Genomic DNA, 25936 nt, shown 5'->3' with positions numbered 1-25936 from the left:
AATCATACCAACGATGGGATATGGGTCACTAAGTTGTGAGTTCAAATCCCACAACCGGTAATTCTTTTTGTGAATCAAAGCTACTTTTGTTTATATTATCAAGCACATTAGTGTACATAAATGACTAATATTTCAATTAACAGCACAAGTTATATATTTTTTAATGTGTAAAGGTGTTTCTATGTGTGCATATCAGTTGCACAGTTGTTGCAGCTGCCTGCCAAATCTGGTATTGTGTTGATTATGTCAGGGTTCGTAAATGTCAACTGGTTTTGTTACTTGTAGATGCGAAGGACTTTTAGATTAGAGTATATTCTAGTACTTATGTACACCTTTGACATATGAACTTTATTTAATTAAATATTTGAAGAATAAATCTTCAAAAAAAAGGTACAAAAGAACAAAACATTTTATATCTGCCGAATCTGCGTTATATACCTAGAATGTATCATAATAAAAAATACGTTAAAAGCATTTAGAACAGAAATTAAAAATTATTTAACTACGATTTCTTTTGAATAGTTTGAAATTAACCTTACCAAGACAAATGTGAAATAAAAAGAATACGTTCGATGTAGCCATCTCGAACAGAAATAAAAACCACGACAGGAGCACACACAGCACAGGAGACTTTTACACAAACAAAACTGTATTTAAGTCAAAGTCAAAATCATTTATTGAAAGATGCCTATTTTCTTTCATACATAGAAATATAATATTTGACAAAAATTACATAATAGGTACGTTTAGTTTGACATCCGATATGATATTGTTTTGTATACCTTCGACTTAAAATAAATTCTCACCGTCAATATAATATTATGTCAAGTCACGAGTTCGGATCTCGGAAAAAGCAATCATTTTTGTAGTGTTACTTTTATTTTAAAAAAACTGTTTATTCTTCATTCTAACCCTAAATACGTGGCAAATGCTCTTGAATGTATTATATTTATTATTAAAACACAAACGAAAAATTAATAAAACAATTTATTGAGATTTCATATTATTTTGTTACTTTGTAAGGATCCTAAATCGCGCAAGCAAAGTTTGCACACCCGTTTTCTTATAAACGTTGACCGAACCATTGAACATCGGGGGGTCAGCTGCCTCGAGGTAAGCCAGGATCCGTCAACCTGGTCTGATATGACGGTCTTTCAGATGTACCAACCTCATCCGTTGGTAAAAAGATCTCCAAACTAATATTGTGAATGAGAAATAAGTCCAAACAAGTAAAACATACCCAAACGCACCTACGAGGAGAGCACCAAGATCTGTCAGGTCAACTCGACCCCCTTTTTATTGATTTTTTTTCAATTGCGATATTTTTGCAAAAAACTAGGTATGCGAGGGAATGAATCGGAATCGGGAATCAACAGTGTTTGTCTGTCCGTTGTTAAGCTAATAATTTTTTTTTTCGTTAAAACACAACAGTAGGTCAAATCGATCGATCAGCCATAAGGTTAAGCAACGCTAGGCGCGGTCGGTCCGTGGATGGGTGACCATTTTTTGTAGTTTCTTGCCCGTTCTTTTCCATAGGAAGCTACTTTTGGAATAGGCAACTAGAATCAAACTTATTTATAATTTTGACGTTCATAAGTGCTTGTAAAGGCCTACATGAAATAAATGATTTGATTTGATTGATTTCATTACAAATTTTTCTGTGTTTCTGAAGGCACGCCGCACGATAGCAAACATTTAGAACATGTTTGCCAGTCCATACGGGTAGTCAGAAGCTTAAAGAAATCTACCTGTAAAGTCTTACTACTGGGCTGAGGCGGTTACTGGCATTTAGTTGGCTTAATTCGGTAAGACTGGCTAGGCAGATGATTCAAGTTAAAGTTCAGAAGAACATAAAGTATAGTGTAAAGTAAACATATAGTCTTTGTAGATTGTAGACAAATAAATGAATATTTAATATTCTATCTTCGTGTCGACATTAGTGTCATAGTGTTACCTACAAGTGTCATACCACGCATGCGTTGCATATTTAATGCATATCGTTGCATATTAACATTCAAGATGGTCCAAGGATTGGCAAAGTGTTCCGGTGTCCTTATAAGTTTTTTAGTGTACTATGAAAATATAGTGATCCCTTTTTAGGGTTCCCTTATAGTTTCGTCATGTCCGTCTGTCCGTCTGTCCGTCTGTCCGTCTGTCACAGCCGATTTACTCGGAAACTATAAGTACTACAGTGATGAAATTTGATGGGAATATGTGTTGTATGAACCGCTACAAAAATATGACACTAAATAGTAAAAAAAAGAATTGGGGGTGGGGCCCCCCATACATGTAACTGAGGGATGAAATTTTTTTTTTCGATGTACATACCCGTGTGGGGTATCAATGGAAAGGTCTTTTAAAATGATATAAAGTTTTCTAAAAAACATTTTTCTTAAAGTGAACGGTTTTTGAGATATCAGCTCTCAAAGTCGTAAAAAGTATGTCCCCCCCCCTCTATTTTTATAACTACGGGGTATAAAATTCTAAAAAAAATAGAGGTGATGCATGCTAATTAACTCTTTCAACGATTTTTGGTTTGATCAAAGTATCTCTTATAGTTTTTGAGATAGGTTGATTTAACTGTAATTTACGGAACCCTTCGTGCACGAGTCCGACTCGCACTTGGCCGGTTTTTTTATTCGGGCTTCGTTAAATCTAAGCGCTAAATATTTTGAAAAATAATGTAGGCAGGCACACCTAGGATTGTTGTTGTGTTGAGCTGAACATAGTAAGATTCAGACAAATTGAAAACCTTATTTTTTGAAGTCGGTTAAAAGTCACATAAAAATAAGTGAAATCATGTCGAACAACTAGTCTTTATTGCTTCATTCTTCCGTGCTTTTAAGGCGAGGAAGTGGTCAACAATAATTCCATAACCGGCACGCGCATCTAAGGCGCCAAAAGGGGTCTTAGCGTCTGAGCGGGGCGAGGATAACAATACGCGCGCTAGCTTATAACTAAAAGTCGTAAGCGACAAAATGGTTTTGTAATTTTAATATTTAGAAATGATAATTTAATAAAAATTCCTACTACCATTTTAAAGAGTATGTATATACTCAACTACTAAAAAAGTTAAGAGGCTTAAATCGGTCCCGTTTGCCCATAATATGTGAATCTCTTTTTAAAAAGAGGTATGTTTGATATATTTTTCTCTGTTATAAAAGTTACCTAATCATGTTTCTACAACTAACAAAATAAGGCTTATATCATGAACTTTCAGGTAACCAAGTTGTATTTTGATCCGTTTTGTATTTACTGAGAAAAATTGACATCCTTGGCGCCAAAAATTCCAATTCGTCCTCTTAAAGGCTCGAGCAGACCGGATGCGTATGCGTAACCACGCGCGTAGTCACGCGCGTAGTTACGGCGTCGCCATGAGTTGTAATGTATGGAAATGTATGAGACAGGCCACACCGCTTGCGTAACGACGCGCGTGTCTACGTTACGCAAGCGGTGTGGCCTGTCTCATACATTTCCATACATTACAACTAACTACGCGCGTGACTACGCGCGTGGTTACGCATACGCATCCGGTCTGCTGGAGCCTTAAACGTAAATATAGCACGTCTGTCAATGATGATCATCGCCATATAGGGATGCAACTCATCGCCTAGTCATAGCTCGTGGTAATGAGATGACAAAACATACAGCTTGTAATGAGTCGTGATCGTGATCTCACACCTTATATAGGGTACGAATAAATTATATAGTTATGAACCTAATTAAAAGTGCTAATTTGTATGTCATCCTGAATTTGATACAAATATGGTTGTAAGTGTACAGTACAATGAACTTAATGAAATGAATAGGTAAAGTTGTTTTTTACTTCCCGCACCTGGATAAAATACATATGTTATTCTGATGCATACCTAAGCTATACCTGTTACTGCCCAGTTTCGTCAAAATACATTACTTTTATATCGAAACTAGCTTCCGCCCGCGGCTTCGCCCGCGTCGAGTTCGGTTATATCGCGTTTCCAAGAGAACTCTTCAAAAGTCCGGGATGAAAACTATACTATGATCTTTCTCAAGGTCAACTCTATCTCTGAACCAAATTTTATTACAATCTGTTCAGTGGTGTAGACGTGAAAGCGTAACAGAGAGATACTTTCGCATTTATAATATTAGTAGGGATATAAGAGTGATTCGTAGAACATGCGAACAAAATCGCTTCAAACTGCAAGTATGTAGGTACAGGTACTAAAATCAGGTACCCACATACAAATTACCAAGTTTCTTAGATTTCCTATTTTTAAATTCCGAACACATCGCTGTCCAAATATTGACATGCGCACAGGCATCCGATGAACTCATGTCAGTCAATTTTTCACACTTCAAAACCACTAAAATACATAATTAAGCACTGCTAAGGGGAAACAGACTTAATGTACTTGTTTTTAAGGTTTAATTTCTGTCAATTTGTGAATAAATGGCATTGTTTACTGGACTAGTCTAAACATTGGGTACTAAAATACCCGCTGAAGGGGCTCCACACATCAAAAGGGTTTTAACAGTTACAGTCGGTCGGTTTTGCCCTAATTTCGCTTAATTATCTGCGTTCAACGTTAATTGGAATTAAAATAGATGGTCTTGGTTATTTTGAGAAAGAGATTTTAGTTGAAGAAAGAAAATAGTTAATTAATCTGAACTAATTTTGTTTAGTGATTAATGTTCTATAACCTTTTGAAATCCCTTTTTGAAATTCCAGTAGCTGTGTTACTCAGTTAATAGTAGGTATCCGAGTCTGTTGACATTTTTCGGCTAAGCCACCACACTTTGATAAGATTTGTGCAAACAAAGGATGATACCTAGGTTAATGACATTATTAACCACACTATCTAGGTGCAAAAGTTATTTACACACGCACATTGGCTTACAAGATTCACCTCTTTTTTGAGCAGGCCGATAGAATGTACTATTGGGGACACTCCAGCCTGACTACCACTAGGTTCCTTTTTGCTTATTCCTAGGAAAAAAAAACACTTTCTTGCTTTATTCCATTGACCCTAAATAAACGATATTATGCTTTCCTAGAAGGTAAAATCTGTAATATTTGTGATATGTTTTCTTTGAATAGCGCCGTAGGATTTTAAACGTAAAAATTCACCAGAAGTACTTTTACAAATATTACGTGGGAGTCTCCAGACCCCATATAAACCATGGCATTTATTAATCATACTTCCAGTATTGAATACCATGAATGTCATTGTACAAAAATGCGTTACAAATAAGGTTGCATCGTAAAGTGCGTAGGCGCCGGTTGCGTCATCCATTCACTAAGCGATCGGACAACTACCCACGGATACTATAAACTAGGGGTGTCAGTATACCGTATTGGTAAAGTCACGACAGAATACGTGATTGGTGTTCAAAAGTCTTAACTTATCTTTTAAGTTACTTAGCAAATGCTTGGTTTATTTAGGAGGAGGTTCCCCCGATCCCCGAGGTTCCCGTACGATTTATTTTATTTGATACGGCACTAAGCCATGTGGTTTCTATGAAGTATTTAGTACTGTAAATCCTAATGTTTTCATTCATGTTTCAGATTCAGGATGGATCTAGGTAACGCATTACCATTTCCTACTTCAGGAATTGTTTGTGCAAGGATGGATATGGTATAGTTCATCTTCCACCCCTTTTGTTGAGGGAAATTATCAAATGACTCCTCTAGCTGCGAGTGAAGCAGCTTTATTCTAGCTTTGCATAATACCAGGTGAATTTACTTGCTTATTTGTATTGAAATTATATTCCTTTTTGTCGTTTAAAAATAACCATTTATTCACACAATTTACATACATGCAGGTGTAGATAATGCAACAATAACACCTTGTATACTTTATCATAGTATATGGGACATAGAAATAATTATGTAGCATATGAAATGACTGCAATTAACTGATAACAGAAACTCTTCATAATAACTTAGACAGTCAGTTATGTCAACACGGTAGTTAATTTACTTGCATACAAAAAAACAACGATTAATTAGTTTTGTTCTTTGAATAGCCATTAGGCAAAACCCACTGATTAGGCACGTAGTATATTAAAATAGGTATGTGATAATAAAAAGTTATCAGTGTGACCATAAAAGGTCAGGAGTTCCTAGGTAAACAATATGAAAACGAGCCTTAAATTAAATTAGCCTTGCGCGTGGATTGTTTTATACAACCATGCGCAAGCGGTGCACAATGCACATCCCTGGTGCGCAGGGTGCGGGTCAGCCCAAATAGTATCTTGAGCGCATTTGCAGAGCGTTTCGACTGCCTGTACGTGTATCACTGTGACATGGTACACGTGCGGGCTAACGTGGGAATATTATTTTAAATGTATTTGTATTATTTTTGAACTTTATGTATATTCATGATTATTTTATGTTATAATTTGTAATTGGTCCATGTTGGCTTTTGTTTCAATAAATCTTATCTTATCTTATCTTAAAAAAATGTACTAATGCCCGTTTTTACCAACAATCTCTTAAAGTTTCCCTAACTAAGTGTCACTTAGAATAAAGGCTCCCCCTTTTGATGAAAAAGAAATTCGTATTAAATGGTCCCTAAATGCTCTTAGAGGATCCCTAAATTTAGGTATTTGTTAGTGATAATAAGCATAAGTCATGTATTTTTTTTTACTACCGGTAAATGTTCTAATCTGAGAAAAGGGCTCCACTAGTCACGAATTAGAAAGAACCAGCTTGATATAACAAATCTGAAAACCTAGATTTACAGATATTAAATATTTAATTCTGATAATAAAATTAGCAATAAACTCAAAACAAGAAATGATGACATTACCAAAGAATCTTGACAATTAACCTTTCAGAATTAAAATACACACGTCTTTATTACACGAAAATCAACTGCATCCACTTCAAAACGTCACGGCCCAAATATAGCATCTTGCGCAGGCACAGCTTCATAGAACCGCAAGAATTTCTCGACTGCAACTTATCGATACTACATACATATACGTTTAATTTCTGCTCTGTGTTATCTTACATGTACCCTTGACCGCTATTCGTCTTAACTCATGACATCATCCCGCAGTTTGCTTGCTTTTTCATTTATTTTTGCCCGGTCTGCCATCTCTTTCGAACTACTACATCAAGGCTCTCTGCCTCTTTCACTCTTAGAGTGCACAGACTGTAGACGAAACAGTCGGCCGATAGTTGACCATATGATTGGCAAACACTGTTTTTTGCAGGAAATCTTGATTTCTGAATTTTTTTGACGGTCTGATACCGGCTTAATATCTGATCTTTGTAATGTGCTTACTACCATTCATCTTCATACTGATTTAAGAGCCCAAACAAACTATCGGCCGACTAAAAGTTTGCAGTGTGGTACACTTATGGTAATCAAACTCGGTTTTAGAATAAAGGGCTTTCTTTAGCCATGTCTTGTGGTCTCGTTTCTAAGTATGGTGTGATTGTAGCTATAGGTATGGGGTTCGAGTCTCCTTCTAAGAAATCATTTGGGAGTCAAAATGTTTGGAATGTTTTAGCTGTGTGAATTGAATGAATTTTTCTTTCGAAGCTGTCTGATAAATCAGGCTTCGTTTGTTTTTTGTTAGCAAGAATTTGTTCGATGTTTGTGAATTTTATATACTTACTTACATACATAACAAGATTTTAAACACGTTTTCTTGATAATTTTAGATAACAAGTTATTCAGTTTTAAGAACTGCTACTTCACTGAATAACACTTACCTTACATAAATGTCACTGCCAATAATATACAAAACTGCCATGGAAGTATGACTTTCATTATGCATACCAAAGATTAAAAAGTTCAAGTACCTGAAAGAGTGATGGCCACCCTTCCAATTACCGAAAGCGGTATGCGATGCTTAACCTTGCTCCAGGCTAAGAGCTCTCTTTCTCATAATTACAAAACTTCTTAGGACAGAACTTGTCTTTCTCGTCAACCACCTATATCAGTTACAGGAAGAAATCAAAAGGGGTATTTCTGGTCATATTTTAAATGAGAGTTGTTTTTTTCCGCTCATAGGGGTCCTTTAAGGAGGAAAATGAAATAAGCGCATCATAGCAGTTACTTACATACCACCGTCTCTTCTTAGAAGCAATTTGAACTTATCTTACCCTTCCTAATGGATAAAGTTCGTTGATCACTCAGGCTATAAGCAGCTGTTGCCACCCATCTTGCCAAATGAGTCAGTCTCCATCACTCAGCAGCAATTAGAGTTCGTCACACTTTGTTAATAGGATGTATTGTTACTAAGGAAATTATTGTTAGGCATGTATCAACAATAATTCCTAATATTGTCCAGTTTTCAGTCTATCTAGCTAGAGATTGAAAATCAGTCCTTGCAGTCATTAGAGTCAGAAGCTATGTAGTCTGAATCCTAGGGAATATCACCCGTCGTCTAGCTCAAGTAACGGCAGGCTTGTTTAAGGCGGTCTGATATAGGTAATCGCTCGATGTAAAACTGATCTAAGGATATGATAGGATAGGATAGGATAGAGTGATAAGAGGATAGGATAGAATGATAGGATAGGATGATCGGAGGATAGGATAGGATGATCTGAAGATTAGCTTCAGATTCCTACGGTCAGATTGGAAGCCGACCCCAACACATTTGGGAAGAGGCCTAACCTCAGATGAGATGAAAAAGACTTAGCAATTACAGTTAACCCTAAGACAATTATATCATAAGCCAAAGATGTATCGTATTTACCTGATGACGTCATAAATGGTGACTGACCGTGTTAATTAGAATGACCCCTTTGAGCCCAGTTATACTGCGGTGTACTGAATGCAAAACATTAACATGTATTTACAATGAATGGAGACTAAGGACTTAATAATCGATTTAAAATTATATAATCAATGGCTCTGTGTTTGGTTAGTTGAAGGTAAAATTTTATCAGTTTACCTATTATTACGTATACTATATTGTTTTTTTGTGAACAATATTATTTTTGAAATACTTACTCAAGTTTTTTGAAGTTAAAAGTTTCACTATTTTGAATCCTTGAAACAAGTGTGTAAATTTTCAAAACGGCGTGGCAAGGTGTTTTTGAAAAAAATGAATGAATTATCCTAAAACTCGTTCCAAAAAACTACCTATGACTTCGAGGATGCAAAAAAAATACAAGCACCCAAAAACAAAAAGCCAATATTTAAAAGGATGTAAGTGATGTAACGATCGAACACAGAGTAAGCAGAAACTAGTATTTGCAAGGAAACTAGATAATGCGCAAGAGCATGAGATAAACGACTTCCTATTTAAAGACAGAGGACAGACTGACCGGTTCTCAGCAAGGCTGTCAGTTAGCGGGACACTGATGTAACACTGGTTTAATTATAATTATTAATTAATCGGAGTATCAAGAATTATATTGTTGACAGCTGTGTAATAGCAAGGTTGGGTTACATTTTTGCGAGTTTTGTTGAATTATTTAGTAACCTGACTGAATGAAGGAAGGATTCCAAAAAGTCGACTTTTCAAAAGTTGCTTAACTCAGCTGTTGAATTTTTCATCATCATCATCAGCGAGTTCTGTATACATATTGTGGCATTTTTCTGATTCTTCTTTAAATATACGCAGACTTCCATTTTCCGTTTTGCTAATTCTAGCTTCATGGTTTGATTCTGGTTCGATTCTGTTATCTGTGTTTACCTTCTGGCCTAAAGACACAATCGTCTTTATACCCTAACCACCAATTTTTAAATACTTAATAGGATTCACCTGGAGTCTCGTAATTCACCTTTTGTTTAGAACAGTCCCATTGTTATTAACAATGTTATAAAATTACACCTAAATACAGAAACAGGTTTAAACAATGACATCATCGCAGAGGTCAAACGTATCGCATACTGACCTCGCCAGATGTCGCATTAAATGGAATCGCTCGGGTCAAGTTTGTAAGAACGCCTTATACCTTATCTGACTTAATAAGGATAAATAATAACTTCGTGAATGCAAAAGGAAGTATTGGCAAGGTAGATGACGTAATATCTGACGAATATAAGATTTCTGATGCAGGTTTTTAAAGGCAATTTCCAATGCAAATGTGTTCCGTGGATGATTTCATAGCTTAGGTGCTTAAGGATTAGTCACATTTGAGAGGTTTATTTCTACTCTTTCTTAACTTGAAGTTTATGTGACTGAATAATTGGCTTGCGTCAGCTGCAGGTGCATTGGTAATGGCGTCCATTAAAACCGATATTTGATTGAATGAACTTTTGGCGCACCTAGGCCCTGCAAATTAGTGGGAATGTGCTATAGCTAAATATCTAAGTCTTCTGAGATACATACACATGTACATACATGTTTTGAAGTAGATATAGGTATATACTAAAAGGGAGGAGTGGGACTTTCCTTAAGGTGACAATCAAGCCCAAATACATAATGTACATTGATGAGCAGGAGCTTTTGTAAATATACTTTTTCAGAGCCTTAGACTCAGCAATACCTCAAGCACTAAAAGATTTTTAAGAAATAATAATACTGACATTGACTGCAAAGGATCTTGTATCCTCGATGTGAAAGAACATAATCAGCTGGTTGGTAATAAACATTCGTAAGTCGATACTTATGTACCACTTGTAATAGAACTCTTGACAACATCTGATAAGGATACGTCTGCTTGTAATATAATCCTCTCAGTTTTATTAGTTTGAATAGGAAGATATTATGTTTAATTACTTACATAAGTGATAGTAAGTATCATTTAACAGATATAAAATGCATCGTCATAAATAACATTAAGTAACTAAAATTTTTCGTCAATAAAGATACTATGATGGAGACAGACGATATTGATCGTAATGAAAAAGACCCTTCAACATTCAAATTACAAGGAAAACGGAAGATGGATACAAAGTCAAAGTCAAATCATTTATTTCATTTAGGCCTTTACAAGCACTTATGAACGTCAAAAATATAACTAAGCCGATTACAACTACAACGTTGCCCATGAACCCTTGCTGCCATGTGTCAACTGTTTTTCCGGGGATGCACTAATGCAAATTATAGCATAAACTAGTACAAATTATAGTAAAATTCTTAGAAACCTAGATACAGCCGATATAGTACCATGATAGTACCCGAAAAACTTACAGTGATCCTAAGGCCAATTTGGTATTGTTGAGTGATTTTCTCATCACTCCAATTTCCATCCCACTAGGACATAAATAGAACAATACCAGTTATGTCCTTGTCAACGCTTGATGGTACACCTACGGCTGAAATTACTTCAAACGAACGTGCTCATGAATAGAAGTCGGTAAACGATTATTAATCGTGTCAGGGGTCACGTGGAATTAGTTCAGAGTATTAGATTGTATTATGCTGGTTATGAGCTAGATATGTACAGGAAAATACCTTTTGGAAATAAAGTTTTGGTTTGTCAATTCAGAGGCAAGAAAGTCTGATAAATAAGGGTATCGGGATATCCAGGGAGCTGGGTTAAGATGAGAAAGCCAGTGGCTACATGTAAATACATAGTTGGGAAAGGCTAGTCTGATCAGATGATGGAAAGAAAGGTCTTTTTTTTTAGTGACTAAAAACCGTCGTGTTCCGTCATAGGCCTTTTATGTACCAGGGCCGCGGTATCTCTTTCGAACAACCCGCAGTTTAAAGAAAGGTCTTGTGTCGTATGACGGTTGGTTTCACAAGCATCAAACTTGCATCACTGTTGGTGATGTCATGAAGATTGCATAGTCATGATGTCAATGAACTCTAAGTAATTAAGTAAGTCAGCATAATGAAGTCACGAAAAGTTTTACCTATACAATGCCATTGCCCTTGTGATCTCTGAATTATAAAAAGGTAAAACCAGCTACTTTTACCACTGAAGAGAAACAAGACGAGGCAAGAGTCTTAGTAAAGATCCATAATGCACCAGATATTCAAAGCATTACTCACCAATTTGGATCCAGCTAAGCGGAATCTGTTTCAAAACAAATATTGCGTAATTATGGTTACGATACTCGAGCTGATGGTGGGCGGATGGGTATCAGAATGTCGCCGCCCGCCCACGGTCCTACACTGGCTATTTACCTGGTGCTAAACCATTATGGCTACTAAATATGGACTGGTAGATTATGTGGCAATTGACTGTGTACTTTATGGAGTAGTTGTGAAGGTTTAAAGCTGAGAATATGATTCGTAAAACCCTTTTTTGGATGAGATTACATATTAAGGTCTGAACGGACATGAAGATATCAAAATCTTAGTGACAGGCCAAGTACAACTACTGTTATATTTTTAAAGCCAGCAAGCAGAACATTGCTTTCGATAACTTTCTTTTCATTAATTACTATAAAGTTGCCCATTCAGATGATTTTTGTTGGCATTAACATTTTAACTGCATTTGCAACATTGTTGTCAATATTTATAGCGGTATGTAAATCATAAAAGAAGGTCGCACTGTCTCTTAATACCTCGTTTCCTTCACTGTCATCAGCCCGCATACTTACAGATTGCTGACAATCACTTCAATAGGATTATTTATCTACAACTGTATAGGGGACATCATTTATTGGACCAACAAGTTGTTCCATTTCATTGATAACAAGTATATCTGTAGTTATGTTGTTTCTTTGTAAAACATCATCTATGAAAGCATACCGTCTACTGAATTCCTGTCACGGATGGACCGAGAAGTCTTGATTCTACGATCCAGTTTTTCCCTTCCGGAAGAACTTCCCTGTCCCATGAGACCTATGAGATACACACCAGTTTAACTATTGTGTTTGCATCCTGGACAGTGACAGTGGACAGTTTAAAAAGGAGTAGTTCTTGGTCAACTAACTTGTGCCTGTCATCGAAACCTTTAGTAGTAACATGGCTACTTACTTAAACAAATACAATATTAATCTATGATTAATTATAGTGTTCATAGTCACCAGGTAGTACAATTAGTAGGTATAAACAATTTATTTTATCGGCCGTATCACATCGTGTGCATGCGCAGCTCGCACGTGACTTTACATAAAGAATGACTGCCACTTCGGTCATCCATCATCGTTAGAAACGTATTAGATATCATCATCATCAGATGAATTATCTTATTGTTTCATGCTTAGATTTCATCATATCTTGGACAGACAATTTCAAATACATCGGTATAAATAAGTCTTCTGCTCAGCCTTTTTCTTACTTACTTTTTTTTACATTGGGGTCGACTTAAAGTCTAACCGCAGGCAGCCGAGTGTTTTACACGAAGCGTCTGCTTGTCTGACCACCTCAACCCAACCCAGTTCCATAGCGGGGCTGGTTGCTAGACTTTTTGGCTTCTCTCCTTAACGACTAGCAAAGGTGTTCACATGTCAACTAGATCAATAAATGTATGGTAGTTTTGAAAGGTTTTAGACTTGCTTTGATGCGACTCTCCAGAATCAGGTCAATCAAAATAAGAATGAGAAACTCAAACTTAGCTTTACAAACGTTCTGCTCTCAAAAGTTACTGAAGCTTCTGATTAAAAATAAAGTGGCTTCTAATAATTTATCTTCGCATAAACGTCTAAGCTGACTAATCTATTTACATTTTAATAGGATTTATCTGAACTGCTATATATTTCAAAGAACATCGTGCAAAACATGAAATGATGTAGATACTAGTTATTATTTTTCCGTATGCTCCAAATAACCGTTGAATGTTCAGAGCATGTATGAAAACTTTGCTAAATTGTAACAGACGAACCAAATACTGTAGCTACCAATGTAAATTATCCTGAAAATAACACCTGTGTCAATAACATCATAATTTTCATTCATTCTAAATAGACTGAGAGACCAGTCCCTTTTATTAGAACGACAATAGAATCTTAAAAATAACCAAATGAATAATAAGAAGCAACAAAGTATTAGAACTGTCACGTAACTCGATCGTTAGAAAGAACATAAATTTAGTTGCTATGGGAGTTAAGAAGAAACGTCGAAAATAGACCGACGGATGTGCGAACCACTCCATACACCTTTACAAATTATTTTCCTTCTCCCTTCTTTAAAGCTTGTTTTCATATGTATGTCTCTTTTCGCACCTATGTAGGTGATCTCAAGGAGATTTGGTTCGTAAAAACTGTTTATGAATGAGTCTGTGTTTGTGTAGGTTGCCGTGATCGATTGACGTTAATTAAGCAATGCTGTGACAACACCACCATTTAAAGTTGAGTCTGGATTTAATTAAGAGTTAAAGTGTGGACATAAATGATATATTTCTGATTTCTTATACATAAAATTTCATGTAGGTACAGCATATTTACACTGTCCATGAAATGAAAAACTAGAATTCCCAAAAACGTCAGATGATTGATGTTTTTGAAAATCTTAGTTCAGTAATCCTATTCGTTTTGGTCCATGACCTTCATATCGATACCAAAATAGTCAATACTTGAAACATATACCACTGGCCACTTCACAAGTCTTAACTCCTAAACTGAGATGTATAGACTAACATGATCAAAGGGCTCAGTAAGATCTAAAATTCGATTTTAGGCAATTTAAGCATGTCTAAAACCAAAAAGAAGATAATGTCCCGCGAATAATTCATTATAGCAGTTTTATGACTTCATTGTGTACCAGCGGAATATCATCAGAAACCGGTTTTGATGCTTGGGACGACGAAACCGCGAAATCGTTGTTTTCTAGTCGTATTTTTAACATTTTGGCAACTTTAGCATTTTATAACAATTTATAGATGGTGTGTATTTATTTATGCTAATGCACGAGTTTCTAAGTTAATTATAAATTCTCTATATCGTGTTGTTGTAAAGTTGTCTGCGCATAAAATCGGTGAGATCATCACCGTCCTCTCCAATATTGCACTGCTTTATCTAAGATTGTTTTAATTAAATATCGTCAACTAACAATTGTGATAAATTGTCAATTAAACTTCAAGGCAAGGACTGTCGAAGGATTTTAGCTATACGATACAGTGCTACCTACTATAAAATAGGTAAGTTGGAGTCTACAAGGTAAAAACATATGTTATCATTTTTTGGGCCCAGAATGGTTCCTGTAGGAACACCATAGTCGTATGAACTAAATTTTTAAGGTAAATGCTTTCTACTTTAGTTTAGTAAATAGTGTTAATACATTGTATATGGTACTATGTGTTAGTATATTGTTTACTCCATGCATCATTAAAGCGGTGACCCTGACTGATGTGGCCAACGCATAATTTTCAGCGCAAAAATTAAACTTCATTACCAACAAATTGGAATTACGTCATTTAATGAACAAGAGTCGTAAATAGTATGATAGAAGATAATTTACTCTTTTATGCTTACGAACAAACCCAAGGTTATCTGAGTGTCTGGCCCCGCGAAAAAATAAATTTAGTGCATGCAAAACACGACGGACCGGTTTTTGATAACATACCATACAGAATTTTGTTATAAACTCCTTGGGCAAAAAGGATCTACAGAGGTGGTTGCAAAAAAGTTTGTTCATATTATTATCATTTGATCTAAATTGTCGCTTAGATATAATATGACCGTTAGAAGAACAAAAAACGATACTTAAGTTTTAGGAAAATATTAATAAAGTAGCTTGTTTTTCTATATTACTGTACCTTTTTGAGTGTCCAATAGAAAAACACGTTATTAAGTACATAAAACTTTTAATATATTAGACGCAACTAAGACAAGTTCTCAGCGACAGCAATAAGGTCAATAATAAAATCTCATATTGCCAATTCATTTATCTAAGTAATTCAATATAGCTCCAATATAAACAGCTGTTCTTGTAAATTGACCTTCTTATTATTGAATGATAAATGATGGATAGTTAGTCTACTGTTGCTTGTATTACAAATTAATTATAATTACATTATTTGCTAGTCGTAATCGTAATATCCTCGTCTAAGGTCTACGAGGTTCATAATTTTTCCATTTGGACTCAAAGGACCCAGTTTTCAACTAAGTCAAAATCAGTACCTACCTAGCAAATCCCGCTAAACACTCGGAATTTCTTTCATTCTCTCGCAGCAAAACACACAGAAATAAACGTGTTGTATGTTGAAACAATTCATCCAAAATAAAACACAATTTCACCAGAATCGTGCCAAAATTCCCCTCGAACGTACCAAATACCAAGCTGGATATTACTGGATCTGCATCCAAGTTTATCAATTATTTTGACGAAGCACGAGCAGTGGCCTATATGGAAGTAGATAATAAGAACACATCTTGAATAGCTTTGAGCAGAGACCTGGTATTTTTGCAACACTAGCCTATCCTATTGCCACCATTTTAAAATCTGGTGGTTCCCGAATGTTGGAAGTTTGTCCATACCATACCCCTAAAGTATTTATTTTGTTGTCATCAACTTCAAACTCGGGTTCTTGCCCTCACGGCATTTTTCAGTGATCAATGTTAAGTGATGTGTGATACACAAAAGGGACAGGAGTCCACTTTTCGCCAGCAAGACCGCTTTGACACTTCAAGGCATGGCGTTAGACAAAATAAACTTGTATTATCAAATCTAGACCAGCCTCTAGACGTATGATGTAACTTCCTGATCAAACCACGGATATGAGAAGGCCCAGTTGGCAGCGTCAGGTAACAGAAATAAATTAATAGTATCACTAATTATAGTACACCGCGTCATTTCGGGGAACACACATGAATTGGCATTATGTTTTGATGTTTCTTTGTTCGTTTTGCACGTTTTGAATCAGTGTTTATTTACGTAATGTCACTGGTTTTGTCGTATAGCGCCGGGGTTATTTTAAGACGTTTGGCTAAAGTAGATTTAGTTCGCAAACATTCGAATCTAGCATTTTCTTCCCCTCTTTAATTTGACCATTAAACTTGGTCTTAAGTAGTCCGTTGACCTTATCTCTTCATGTGGTCATTGGAGGTCCAAAATATAGTCCTTCAAGTCAAATATTGAAAGGTCTACAAGCAAACAATATGTACCTCGAAATCATAATTCAATCACAGCATGGTGTTTATTATCCAAGATTTCAAGAAGACCCTGACACAAATAGTTATTTGAGTCACATTACAATTGAGCGCTAACTAATGTATTCCACGCACAACACTAGACAACAAACGACCTTTTAGGTAGTCGGTGAAAAAACCAACACAGTATATTCGCAAGGTAATAAATATTATTGAGTAAAATGGAAAGAATACCAATTTAAACTAACGGCAATAGAAATCGTGAAGAGATTTTCAAAAACAACAGAATTGTATTATAACTTCGATAGCGAGGCGTCGATCCTAAAATTCTATTTCGCAGCACGTTGTGCTATTTTCATCAGCAAAATCTAAAGTGGTATTCGGAATACGCGTTCAAATGTTTCCAATGACTCAACAGTATTTCTCAGCTCTGATATTATAAACATTGGAAGAGCCACGAGCCTCAAATATTCGAGTTTTTGCTCTCCTGTCATCACTTTCCATCTTATGAAAAAATTGAAGAGTTCCTCTCCAACGTTATTGAACTCATCACCTTGGTTGATAACAGCTCCTCGAAGGCCTCAAACACTTAATGGATAGTCTGGCGAATCTTCAAATCAAATTTTGGGACAAACGCCAAAAGTGTTTCCTAGAAATTCGTCAATAATAATAAAATTGGATGTTACGTTGGTCATGTTTATGATGATGTCATTTGTTTAGAGTCATTTGTTAGAGAATTTATTTCACCTCGAGGATCGAGCGAGGGCATTTACATGACCTTTCATTTTTCATCCACTACTTCTTCAATCTTGTCTTAAGGTACAATATCCTCGATTTAGTATTACACAGTTACTTATGTAATTGTGTGTATATTCAATTATACAATGTACTCCTTCTCTTTTTCGTCACTTTGACACGCGTCAATTGAATTGAAAAGAATATTTAAACAGTCAACATCGTCATTAGTGTTAAAAGTATTATGCAAAATAAAGAATTGTGTATCTTACATAAACATTGGAACTTTCTATTTGGAGTGGCAATCTCACAATATGTTAATTGTCAAGAATATTTAAATTCGTAAATTAATTTCTGCTGATGCTGTCGTGTTTACGTACGTCACTTCTTCAAGAGCGACAGTTAAAATTGATTTTAGTTTTCTTCGTTTAAGATTCAACATTGCACTATCTAAAATTGATGTTATTAAAATTTTCTGTTTGTTTACAAATTACAAAAATCCCTAATTCCAATTAAGACGTCTAAAATGATGTAAACAGTTGACAACACAGTTAAACACTAGTATTTTTTCCTCAAACCATTCAACGGGAGGAATGACAAATAATGACGATGTCTGCCATGACACAGGGAATCTACGTGACTCTATAGATGTAGCCTTATTCATTGAGAAGGTGATTCTTGGAATACGGAATGATGCTGTCGGTATTCAATGTCAAAACTAGAGGTCCCATAAGTAGATAGACATACCTACTGAATGTTACTATGAAATATGTACATCTTATTATGGATACGTAGGTAAATAAGGATAAATTGTTTTCGTTATCTTCAGAGTATTTTCATTGACGCGGCAGAGAGGAGGAAAGTTCAACCAAAATATTGACCTGTAGGTACGCCGCCGTACGCATACATAAATATGGGAGATCCCACAAAGTTTCTTTTGGGAATTTTTAACTGGGTTTAGGCTCCACTCTCCATCTCTGTTTCTGATTAATAAAAAATAAAATTCATAATGCGCTTCATTTTCTATGGCTATGTTTTCTGTTTTGTCTGTCCAGTCTAGCTACTTTTCAAATTCATTGTTTACACTAAATTCACGAAAAAATCCACAAAACCCCACATTTCCGTTATTAAACTATGCAAAGTATTAGTAATTCCGGCTAATACCTCAATCCTATGATCCATCGATGGTCGGCAGTGGAAGGTGGAAGAGTGCCAAGTTTTAATATTAGCGGCCTGGTTCGCTGATGTCATAGTACCACATAGCCCCAGCCATGGAGTAGGGAAAGAGCGGAGATGCCATGATGCTGGTAGGTCAGGCGCCTTCTTCTACGTCAACGTACGATGGACATGATCAAAACTATCACTTACTGAGTGGATTAATGAGGCGCTAAGGTTCTTTGAGACGTCTCTTGGTATTACAAAAAAATATCGGGTCCAAAGAAGGCGCGTAAGGGCGACCGTAACGTTCCTCGTTCCCAGCACACTCGCATTTTGGCGCGCTACTTTGTTAGTACATTTTCCGTTATGGCATCTCCGGTAGACATTTTATTCTCCATGGTTCCAATGATGTTTACACACGGAATCGGTAACATTGTTTTTAATGTTTCGTGATTAGCAGAGGTATGAGAAACTGGGAGAGGAATTGGGGTCGTTTGTTTCGGATGCAGTTTGAGAAAGCATTTTGTTTTGTTTAGCGTTTTAGCAACTGTGTGTGTGAGAATTCGATGCGAATCGATTTTTGATTAGAATGGGGCTGTGAACTTATTAAAGTTAGGTATTGATTGAAGTATAAGAAGTCAATACATATGTATGTATGTTACTAACCCGCGAATTGGGAGTATACCTTACTACTTGAAGAATAAGAGTGTATGGCGTTTTCATATAAAAAAATACCCAAGTAGGGTCTTGGGTATTTTTTTACTTGGGTAGGTATACATAGGAATCAGACTCAGTCATAGACAAATTGTAAACATCTTACCCAAAAACCAATGTTAGAACAACTGCCAATTTAGATATAGGTAAGTATAGTGGAGATCAAAGGGGGAGGCCTATGTTCAGCAATGGATGTCCTATGGCTGAGATGATGATGATGAAGTATAGTCAACAATGAAGGAAAAACAAACTTTCCTAAGGATAAGTAAGTGACTGAAAACCACAGGCATCCAATAACAAAATATCAGGGACTTCGTAAAAGGTAAATGCATAAAGTAAACAAATTGGTAATAGGTACCTACTTCACGTAAACAACAAACAACAGAAAAACCATCTGTTGTACCTTGAATGAGTTACAATCTGACTCAGAAACCTTGCGGTCAATTCTGCAAATGATGAAGGACCAATCTTATGACTAAAATGTTATTATTTTCAAAATATAAAGACTGCATAAACAAATTCGTGGCGAGAACTCTGACGCATTTCTTGCGGTTTCAGTATGTTCTCATACAGTTTTGTAATTCACCAAAATAACCAATGAGCAATGCAAAGATTGTGTAAATGAGAACAAGGCTCTTAGGATCCTTGTGTTAAGAAGTTATGACCAAAGAGGTTTTAATGTAATTTTTCAAATTGCGATTTATTGGTTTTCTGGCGAAGTGTGAGTCAGTTGTTGATTGAACAAATTAAGTTAGTCAAATGCAGAAATAAATGTTTCGTAATGTTATTGTCTTATTCTGTTACAATAAAGTTTGCTGTAAGAAAAGCCAATTCTGGGTTAAGCTCGCCCTTGTACATCATCTTCTCTCTAAGCGGCTGGTTGACGCTTCTCGTGACGTGTGAAGGCTGGCTATTACCTCGGACAAAGAATCAGCATGGCGATCCAACGAGTTAATGCTGCCAGCCTCTTGGGCACGCTCCCAGTTGACAGCGATGGGGACGAATTTTTTGACGCTTTTTAGTTGTTTGTTTTACTAGAATAGTTTTTGATATTTATTGTAAATATCTATGTAAATAAAATGAAATACTGATACGTTAGGTACCTCTTCTCCAAATGTTTTATGAACTTATTTATAAATAGTGTGTGCATTAAAGTTAATAGGTCTTTCAAGAAATGATAGAATATAGACAATGGACTATTTGTCTTTTCTAGAGTAACTCCGACTTCCGACAGAATTAGGACCGCTGACATTGTCAGTTTTTAAGTAAGGCTTACCATGGCTAGCTACACCATGAGTATTTATGGGATATTAGCATTCATTACACCCACTTCACAAAATAAAACCTAAGGCTATCATAAATCCATATTTAAAACTGTTTAATCTATGATTTACAACGAAAACATAGGTGTAGGTGTGAATGTAAGTATGGCCTTAGACACCTAAGGCTCTGCCCACACTGCACAAACAGCTGTCGCTGTGGAGGCGGCAGGAAACGTAGTATAGTTTATTTGTGCTTTAATATTATTTAAGTACCAACCGACTTGATGTACCTAAGTATGTAATTTTCTGGATCTCTGTCTTCTCACACTCAACCCTGGAGACATAATGAATTCTTAAATCAGTCCTTAGTGACAGATTCTCATAGAAATTCTGCACTAAGGAACGGCTTAAGTAACCATTAATGCGCGTCGGCGATGTTATAAGTATCTTACAATCATTTTAAACCTGAGAAATTAGTTTGATTTGGCTACGGACTTTTTATTCGGGTGCGCGGAGTAGATTCCCCGGGATGCGGGATGCGACAGTATTGTTACTATAGATATCCAATATGAGGTATCGGTACCCACAGGTACCTATACCTACTGCTATTATAGGTACGTATAGGTAATGAGCACAATTAGTACCCAAAGGGTCAAGCCTTGAATTAGCAACCACACGACTTAGTACGGTAAATGTAAATACGAGAGTTTACCGTAAAACACTAAATACCGTCAGTTTTAGTGATGCCATTGTTTTGAAAAGGGTGCGTCCCCGGTAGGACCCCCAGAAAAGGATAGGTACGTAGGTTAATAAAATTATATACGTAGGTTAATATAATTAGGAAACTGTGAGCCTTATTGGTTAACCAATCCTTCTTCAATTAGAACCCTAAGGATGAGTTGCACCACCTAACTATAACGATAACTAAACCATAACCAGCCATATACTTGCCGCCCATTTAGTGGTTCATATCGGCGAATTGACAACTGAAAATCGTTTCGTTATCGTTATACCTAGTTAAATGGTGCATTTCACCGTAACATATGGAAATTATGTACCTAATTTGTTATGTGTTGAAAACGTGATTTTGTTCATGTTTTTTGTTACGAATACATGGCGTTTTAAGTTGTATAATAATATCTTGCCAAAGCCCGTTATCATTCAGCTTTCTTGTAGCAAAAGTAGAGCTGTATTTAATGATTAGGCTAGCCAATTCGTTCAATAAAGATTATAAAATAATAATATAAATGGTTATTGTCTTATTGTGATTATAATGAGACTATAAATAGACAGTTCTTGGAACCTTCATTTAAATAATGACTTTATTAAGAATAAATTAAAGTTTTATTATCTTGGTTGTTTTCCTCTATTAAACTTAGTGGTATTTTCATTTAAAAAGGCTATTTGAATTAGGTATTTTATATTTTTCTATGAAAACTTTTCGATGTTGTACCACAGATACTACATAGTTACTGGTTATGTGCAGTAGTAGGAATAAATAAATGCACAAATATGTAATTCTGAAACTTAGGACCACAAACTTCTAAAATAAGGAAAAAAAAAACGAAAAAACAAACTTTCTGTGGCTTTGTTACGGAAACTACTAAATGTACCTAACATTGTAAGTAAATTATCTAGCTATAAGTTTGTAGAAACATAAATTTAGTGTGCAATACTGTTAAGTAGAAAGTTTAATCTTAAATCAATGCAAGTTACAATATCGTACTTGAAAGTCCGCCGCGGGCAACTTAGATCTTACCTATTTAGTACTTAGACGACTTAGGACCAGCTTCACGCCATATTTGTTAAGATAACGGCGAACACAGCCTTAAATGGCCATACAAGTTATCTAGAATAAAAATGTAGCCACCTAAAGTATCACCTTTGTAAAGAAACATGAATTTTCTGAAGGTTATTTGCACGTATAAAACTAAAAATATAATGTAAACACTCACCGTTTGTTAAATATTTAAATTATTCACTAAATAACACAACACTGCACGTATTCACAGAGTATTAGAACATTATTTTCACTCACAACGATTAATAAGTTACGATAAATTATTTTTCGTTTTCTTTTCGACGGTTCGTTTTTCAAACTACGCGAGTATACGATCGCGCGCCGAATGATTGCGCGCGCACTTGTTGAACGTCGCGCGGGAAAAGTTGAACGGAAATATCAAGTTTCGACTGAAGTCCGCCCACGTGTTTTGACGCTAACTTCGCGTCGATGATTTCGAAAAGAAAATTGGTGGGAAATTCCAATGAAACACACTGTATACTTGGTATTTCTTACAAGAAGTTACTTTTATTTACACCTAATATATCAGCCAATGTTCTGTTTCTCATTTCCTTTTTCCTGACTTTGGAATTTTATTAATTTCTTTAACTGTTTTCGGGTTTTATCTTAGAAAATCAATTACTTATCCTAAAGATTTTCTTGTAACGCTCTTATAAGAATGTCATCTTTCCAGCTTATTCTAGTTAGAGTTTTTATAACTAGTTTCAAGCGTACGACACATAAGTAGGCAAGGAGTTTTGGTGGAGGGTAAGCAGACTCAGAACTTTAGTATGCTGTTAGCAGTTAGAATATAAACAAGGGTGCAATATAAAGATTTAGTTATTCACTTAAGTACCTGTTGCTACTACATACATTACATACATCTAGTGTACTTTGGACAAACATAAATGCTTCCAATTAGCTAAAATACGCTTTTAATCAAAACAAGTTTCAATAAGTTATGAGAATTAAGTATAGGTGGCGCTGAAAACAATTTTAGTTCGACAACGACAGACGCTGTTTTTGTTTTATGTCAGTCAACTGGTTCGCTAGGTGTTTTTTGTGCAAATTGATAGAGGGCGCTACAGTACTAAAAATGAAAGCAACTGCTGCTATTTTTTAATAATTTTATTTTATTTAAGATATGAGGCTTTCCACTAAAAGATGATTCTGGAAAAGCATACATGGCAAATTGCAAAAAAAAGCTTACGCAAATATCTTATTTTATCAACAACAATGATTTTCCATTGGAAGTCTTACCTAAGCAGAGCAGAATAACTACCTACCTAACAAAAAATGCATGTCTAACTTTATAGGCACCTAGTTACTAAAAACAGATGCAACATGGGTAGATAACCGTAAAAAGTCAAAGTTATCTACTCTGCTTATTTCTATGGCTTAACTTTTAGCCGATTTTTCAAAAGGTACCTCCGGGTAAGTATTGCGAAGGTGGCATTATACGTAGCTAAGCGTAGCTATTGTAATTTCCAAGAGAGGAAAGTAAGAAAATAAATGGAATTCCAATTATAATAATTAAGTCATAAACATAAAAATAGGTTGTCAACGTCACAATAACAAATTCTTCATAACTGGATTCATTGTTTACTTCGCAATGTCCTTGTTTAAAGCAGCTGTATTTTGTTTAATTATCTCACACCTATTATTAAACTTATAGATAAATAGAAAGAAATAAGTACAATATCTGCGCTGAAATGAGTCAGTATTTCTATACCTTCTTTTTACACGCTTTTTATTAGCTTCACCTGTATGTTTGTATGTTTGTAGGTTTGTATGTTTGTATGTTTGTTTGTAACCGACTTCTTTGGGCGCGATTTTGACCCACTTTAAACAGCCAGATTTCGTTCAAACTTTGTAGATTTATTGAGGACCGATGACAATACACTAATTTGATAAAATTATTCCATTTTAACCGACTTCCCAAAAAGGAGGAGGTTACACATACACATCGATTACTCCGAGGTTTATAGACCGATTTACGTGATTCTTTTTTTGTTCGACTTGGAATAGCTGCCAGTTGGTCCCATATTCATCAGGTCAGGATCTGATGATGGAAACCCTGAGAAATCGAGGGCAACCTTCAAAACTTGTAGGCATACATAGGGTAAAAACTTGACACTTAGGTGTACGCCTAAAAGCACTATTTAACTGTGAAGATTTGGAGCTGACCTGATGATGGAGACCAGAGAGGGTCGAGGGAACTCGACAACTGAATATGTAAACTACCTCGTGTTTGGGCTTAAATTATTTGTATTGACAAGACCTTTGCAACAGTGAAGGTTTGGAGCTGACCTGATGATGGAAACCAGAGAAAATGGAGGGAACTCGACAACTGAATATGTAAACTACCTCGTGTTTGGGCTTAAATTATTCGTATTGACAAGACCTATGCAACAGTGAAGGTTTGGAGCTGACCTGATGATGGAGACCAGAGAAAGTCAAGGGAACTCGACAACTGAATATGTTCTTTGTATTGATGAGAACTTCCCACTTGTATGGATAGTGACAACTATTCGTATCACTGAAAAGCTTTAAATAAATAACCTTTTTACAAAAAAATTAAACCGAGTTCCCAAAACACTAAAAAGCAAAAAAAAACTAATTTTAGGTGCATCGGCCTAGAAGTCGGTGGCAAAATTAACTTAGTAACATCCATTAGACACCGACTTCTAGGCTTTTCAATTTGCAAAATATGATCTTTGTTAATTTATATAATTTTCATCTGTAGTCGATAAGGTAAGAAAATTAATTAAAATTTTCTAGAATTTTTCTCTACAGTCGATAAGGCAGGACTCGATGTTAATTTTTATTTCCAATAATTATCTTTAGCCGTTTTCTCTAATACCTATTAACAAATTTTTGTATACTAAAGAGAATTTTAATTCTACAAAACAAATAATAGTTTGAAAACAAACTAAAAAGTAGAAAATAAATAATAGTTTAAAAAAACTAAAAAACACGCTTTTTATAGAAAAACGAACTAAAAAATAGGAAATAAATTTTAATGAATTTAAATTAAGAAAACGGTGTTAAAAATTTCAATGAATATAAATTAATAATAGTGTGAATACAAAAAAATATATTTAAAAAAAGCGTGGGGTGCTTTTTAAGATATTATCGAAATGAAAATCACTGTACTCATATCTGTCAATAAAATATTTATAACTATTGACACCATGCACCCCACGCTTTTTTTAAATATATTTTTTTGTATTCACACTATTATTAATTTATATTCATTGAAATTTTTAACACCGTTTTCTTAATTTAAATTCATTAAAATTTATTTCCTATTTTTTAGTTCGTTTTTCTATAAAAAGCGTGTTTTTTAGTTTTTTTAAACTATTATTTATTCAACCTAAAAATCCAGCCAAGTCTGGAGGCAGAATGTATTG

At 35.3% G+C, this 25936-nt stretch overlaps 1 protein-coding gene across 2 annotated transcripts in view; it reads right to left on the bottom strand.

Annotated features, from left to right (window-relative positions):
* Nucleotides 1-22938, bottom strand: part of LOC110372652 (proteoglycan 4) — a 36277-nt gene extending 13339 nt beyond the window's left edge. For both annotated transcript variants that reach the window (XM_064041808.1, XM_064041809.1), the window contains exon 1: nucleotides 22699-22938. The gene's annotated coding sequence lies outside the window, so the exon portion shown is untranslated. The remainder of the gene's footprint in view (nucleotides 1-22698) is intronic.
* Between the last annotated feature and the right edge of the window lie 2998 nt (nucleotides 22939-25936).

The sequence above is a fragment of the Helicoverpa armigera genome, chromosome 26 (genome assembly GCF_030705265.1).
Source record: "Helicoverpa armigera isolate CAAS_96S chromosome 26, ASM3070526v1, whole genome shotgun sequence".
NCBI lineage: Eukaryota > Metazoa > Arthropoda > Insecta > Lepidoptera > Noctuidae > Helicoverpa > Helicoverpa armigera.
This window is presented reverse-complemented; position numbering and strand designations above follow the sequence as displayed.